The sequence below is a fragment of the Erinaceus europaeus genome, chromosome 1, assembly GCF_950295315.1.
Source record: "Erinaceus europaeus chromosome 1, mEriEur2.1, whole genome shotgun sequence".
NCBI lineage: Eukaryota > Metazoa > Chordata > Mammalia > Eulipotyphla > Erinaceidae > Erinaceus > Erinaceus europaeus.
The window spans coordinates 76,004,840-76,010,897 of record NC_080162.1 but is presented as its reverse complement, the minus strand read 5'-3'; positions in this window follow the sequence as shown (position 1 = coordinate 76,010,897).

Here is a 6,058-nt window from a genome sequence, read left to right as displayed (position 1 = left end):
GCACCCTCTGCCCACTTCCACCTCCAGCTCAGCCTCACTTCTACATGGAACCCAGAAATTCCAACTCAAGCCCCTTAAAGCCCCTGAGACAGAGCCTGACCCAGAGGAAAACTGAGTTATATGCCCAGGGCCTCATAGCCGGTGAGAAAGAACTAAATAAGGGCCTCTCAGCCCTAACCCTTCAAGGTTCCTAGGAAAACTCCCCCACCCGCACCCCAGGCCCCTAGCAATCCCTCCCTCCTACTTACCAAGATCTGCACTGCTCCCAATCAGAAGCCACGGGTTTATTTCAAGTTTGAGCTGTGGCTGAAAAGAAGCAGGGGAGAGGGAGAGCCACAGGGCCTGTGTGGCCGGGAGGGCCAGATCCAGCTAGAGTCCTGCAACTGGAGGGCTCAGGATGGTGGCTCCTCTGGTCCACACACAGAGGGAAGCACCTGCTGAGCCCCCTTCCAGTGGGACCCTATGCATGCATACATTTACTCATTCATTCATTTATTCACTCATTCATTCATGTCATACTGATTGCATGCCTGCTGTGTGCCAGGCCAACAGACTACAAGGCACACATGGCACAGATAGCTCCTAATCTCAAAGAGAAGCAACAGAAGTACACACGCACAATGGGTTAGCTGAAGGCTACGGACTGGGAAGGAACCAAACTGCACAAATCTCGGGGGAGAGCAGAATAGATAGCTCAGCCCACTAGAGCACCGATTTTCATGCCGGAGGTTCCAGAGGCCTCAGAAGCCCCAGATTGAACCCCTGTACCACCTTATGCCAAAGCTAAGCAGTGCTCGGATTCATATTCTTTCTCTTTATCCCTCCCTCCCTCCTCTCATAATAAATAAATATATCTTTTGTTTTAGGCCAGGGGAGACCACTCAAGCCTATAGTGAGTGGCACTGCCATCTGACTGTCTCCCCTCAGTCAGCTTTGACTGTACCTGGACTGGGGAACAGTTACTCTTGGTGTCCCCTCCAGCATGTGAGATGCAGAGCCGGGCTCACGTTTCTGGGCACAGCAGTCTCTGAGGAACAGCAGAGTTGGAAGGAGCTTGGGGATGTCTTCCTTAGTCCCATCCACCTACCGGTGGGAGAGACTGAGCATCACCTAGCCTCCTGGTCCCTGGGCCAGCATGAACACTGGCATTAAGGCCACTCACTGGGCAGGGTTTCATCCTCTTAGCATCCTAAGTGACCTGGGGTGACGTGGCGGTGTGGGGGGTTCTGGGACAAGTGGTTACATTGGGGTCTTTCTTTCTGACTGCTGGCATACTGCCTAGGTATCCCTTCTCCGTCGAATACCAACCCTATCCCCATCGGTAACCTGCTTACCCCTTCAGTCCCAGTTTCAGCCCTGCCTCCTGTATCAGAGTCTCCTCTCACCTCCAGTATGTCCCCATCTTTGGCTGGCCCCAAAGATGACACAGACTGTGATGGGATTGAGATGCATGGCACCTACTCCGCACTACCCCCACCCCAGGCTCACAATTTCCCCCACATGGAGTCCCCTCTCTGCCTGGTACAGGCTTCCACATGGCCCTTGCTGTGCTGCTCAGATCTACACTTCTGCAGTCAGGCCTCCCCAGCCTTTCCTTGGCATCAGAAGGAGCCCAATAAGCCCCTCAAGCCAGCTCCTGCTTTTTGTCAAACCCCTCAAGTCTGAAGATTGCAAGGTCCACTGCAAGCGCCACACCCCGTCTGCCCACCCACTTGTGGTTGTGTGACCTCGAGCAGGCCCCTTCTGCTCTCTGGTCCTCAGTGTGGTAGGGAAGCTGCTTTCTGGGTCAAGCCCCACAGAGGCATGCCTGCCCTTACCGTGTGGAGTTGGGGCGGTCCTGCAGAAGACTGACCCCTGTCTCCAGACCCTGGACCAGGACAGCCCTTATATTCAGGAGCCTGATTAGTGGCTTGGATCATTAAGGGCTTAATAAGGCCCAGATAATTATCTAGAGGCCTGGGCAACAGGAGGCTCCATGCTCATGTGACACCTCAGCCTGTTCCAACGTAAATAGCACAGAGGACAAGGGAGCTGGGGAGCTGGGAGGCAGGGGTCTGGAGAGGCAGGCACTGGGGAAAGAACATGGGCACCCAAGAGGGCGTCAGCTCTACCTCCTTTCCTGGACCCTGGGCCTCTGCAAGGCCTGCACAGTAGGCTCTTTCAACACTGTGGCACACCTATTGAGTGGCAGGCCTGTACAGGCTGGGGGTCTCATGGTGGGCAAGGCAGATGGGACATGACAGGCATCTAAGAGACCTCCAGGAGCCAAAAAAGCATACTGCCAGGGCATTCTAGGCAGTGGGGGAGGCTGGTAAAGGTCATGGGGTTGGTCAGAGCAGGGAGTCTGGGAGCTGGTCCCAGAGGCGAGTCTAAAAGGTCAGCTCTGTGTGGGGACTTGGAGGAGCTGACTGGGCCCCTTGGATCTATGCCCTCTGAACCTCCCATGGGGACACAGGTTACTGATGGCCCAGTGGGTGCTCTCCAGAGAGACCCTCCTACTCTGGAAAAGACACCTGAGATGGTAAATACTAGGGGGTTGGGGGATGTTCACTCGAGGTCCCAATCTGAAGGGCTGTGGAGACCAAGCAGTCTGATGGCTGCTCTAGGGGGCTGAGGCCCAGAATGACCAACTCCTGCTCTGAAGGAGGACCTGGAGGACCCCATTGGGGAACCGTGAGCTTGACAGGCAGTGATGGAGGTTGCTAGAGGTCTTCCTTGCCCACCCCACAGGGATCCCCCAGAGCCAGCAGGTCCAGGGAACTACAGTTCACCCAGGCCAAAGGTCATCAGGACTGGAGCCATCACTGCTGATCTGGAGGAGCTAGTCTACAGATAGCATCATTTTATCCCCTGATCCACCTCTTGCAGACAGAGGGATACACTGACCTCACCACCTCCTCCTGCCCACAACCCTTGCCCCCCTCCTCTGCCCCAGTGTGGCTGTGGTCACCGCCTCCCAAGACCATGCTGAGTACTGGAGAGGGGAGGCAGCTGGAGTGGGATGGGGGGACTCCAGCTGGAGGAGACACCTTTGTGTGGGCTCAGGGGCCTGGGCTCAGTCCCAACCAGGCCTGTACAATCTCTGTGGCCTTGGCAAGCTCCCTCAGCCTCCCTGGGTTGCTGTTTCATCCTCTTCGTGATGGGGTGTGTGTGGGGAAGGGTGCCAGTATGTTCATATCTCAGTGAGTGTCTGATAGGCACTAGCTCACATAAACTACAGCACAACCCTGTGAGAGGGTCACTTTGCCAATTTCCTCCACTTCACTGGGAGAGAAACTGAGGCTCAGAAGGGTGAAGCCACTCACCCAAGGTCATGCAGAGGGAAGGGCATAGCCAGAGGTGGTATCTGGACACAAGGGCCTTCAGAGCCAAGGCCAAGTCCTGTTAAGGCTTACTCAAGGGAGTTCCTGCCTGCCACCCTACCATGACCCCCTGTACCTAGCTTTCCCTGCGTGAGTTTTCACAGTCCCCTCCCCAATGCTCCAGACTCCATCATCCTTCAAGACCAACTGGGACTTCTCCCTCCAGGAACTGTGCCAATTCCCCCTCTTTCCTCCTCTCCTAACAGGTCTGAATACAGAGATCATCCTGAATCTCCCCAAAGGCCCTCTGGGGGGCCAGCAAAGGTACCTCCACACAGCATCCCTGACTCTGGGGACCAATCGCTAGGCACTGAGCAAGCACTGCTGCAGCTCCCACGAATGTGTGAAGTCACATGTGTGTGCTGGCCCCTGGGAAGGGTCAGAAAGAGATGCTTGGAGGGAAGCCACAGTCACCAGCAACCTCAGTTTGAACTTGGAAGGACATCAGGGCAGAGGAATTCGGGTATGGCCAGGACATGGGACAGCCAGCTCAGGTTCAGGGGTAGAGCAAAGCAAAGACACAGGATTAGAGAAGAGATGTGCAGGGCACGCATCCAAGGTAAAGAAGGCCCGCACACGGACAGGTGGGATATTTGCCAAGGAGCCAGACTGGAGAGGACGTAGGCCTTCCTCCTCTGCTTCTTGGATGGAGTCAGTCGGCAATTCACTCCTCATCAATCTGAGTGCATGCTTCCACACATGACACCCCAGAAGTTCCTTCAGCATTTTACCCTGTACATGAGCATGCTCAGTCTCCATAGAGGGCACTGAAAGGACATGTGTGAGGAAAGGGCTTCCCGAGGCCTCCATCACATGAGAGTTAGAGGTATGCATAGGAGAACTTTAGTGAAACCTATCCCAATGAGTTCAACGCACAATCCCTCAGGCCCAGGGGAGAGTGCAGCAGCTTCTACAACATGCTTTCATGCCTGAGACTCAGTGGTCCCAGGTTCAATCCCTTGGACCACCTTAAACCAGAGATGAGCCATGCTCTGGTTTTGAAAAAAAGTATCAGAACACAATCCTTCTGCAACATGGCAGCCTCAGTGACAGCCTTTCCAAAGACACCAGAGATTCACTTGGTCTGTCCACTCTGGAGGCCTCTTGCCATGCTGGTGCCCAGACTCCCCTTAATTGCCCGGTGCAGCCTGCATGGGCCCAGAGAGTTACTCCAAGCAGTTTCCACAAAGGCAAGACATAGCCTGCTTCTGCCTAGCTCTCCTCCTCCTGAACACACCTCTCAAGGTCTTAGCTGACTGTCACTTGTCCTACAACTCCAAGCAAGCTCCAGCCTAGCCAATCCAGACAACTTCCAGCCACCCTCATCCTAGGGTACAGTGTGGAACATCATCCTTAGATTGCATAGCTACCCTTTTCCCATAGTTCATAATTCTTGATAGTAAACACTCCTTGTTTAAGTTACTATGGGGTTTCTGTCTTCTAACTTTACCCAGACTGCACCCATCTGTCCCTCTCAGTACCTAGCAATCTCTGAACTTAATGACTGAACGGTGCCCCTTAGGAGGCCAGGCAGTGGTGAGCCTGGTTAAATGCACTTATCACCATGCACAAGGAGCCAGGTTTAAGCCACTGCTCCCTGCCTGCAGGGGGCACTTCATGAGTGATGAAGCAGGTCTGCAGATGTCTCTCAGTCTCCCTATCTACCCCTTCCTTCTCAATTTCACCCTGTTCTGTCAAATTAAATAGAAGGGAGGGAAAAATGGGCACTGGGAGCAATGGATTTATAGTGCCAGCTGACACCAGGTCCCAGCAATAACCCTGGTGGCAATAAAAAAAAAATTTTTTTTTGAATGGTGTCCCTTAGAAACTGGGCCAGTGCTTTTGGATTCATTGTGAGCAAAGGGCTTGACTCAAGAGACTTGTCCTTCTCCTAACAGGACATACTGTATATGGGCATCCTGGGAACAAAGGCCTAGCTGGTTGGAAAAGGTGATTGAATAAATGGTGGGATGGATGGATGAATGAATAGATGAACAGGCTGTTCAACAGATGGAAATTACATATTGGACTCGTGATTTTTTTCTTTCTTTTAGAATTTTTTTGTATCATCTTTATTTATTTATTGAATAGAAACAGCCAGGAATTGAGAGAGAAGAGGGTAGGAGAGAGAGAGAAAGATACCTGCAGCCCTGCTTCACCACTCATAGAGCTTTCCCTCTGCAGGTGGGGACCAGGGGCCTGAACCCAGATCCTTGCACACTGCAACATGTATGCTCAACCAGGTGTGCCACCACCTGGCCCCTTTCTTTATTTCATTTTTTAAATTTTTTTCTTTCTTTCTTTTTTCTTTTGTTCTTTCTTTTCTTTCTTTTTTCGCTTCACTTCTTTTTTTTTTCTTATTACCACTAGGATTATCACCGGAACTCAGTGCCAGCACTACAAATCCACCACTCTCTGTGGCTATTACACCCCTCCCTTTTACTTTTTATAATTTTTACTGGATAGGACAGAGAGAATTAAGAGAGGATGGGGTGGTAGAGATAAGGAGAGAAAGACTGACATCTGCAGACCTGCTTCACTGCTCATGAAGCAGACGAATTGCAGGTGAGGCATGGGAGCTCAAATGTGGGTCCTTGTGCTTGGTAATATGTTTTGTTTAACCAGGTGCACCACTACCAAGACCCTCATGATACTTTTTACATTATTAATTTCCTTTATAGGATGGAGCAATATCT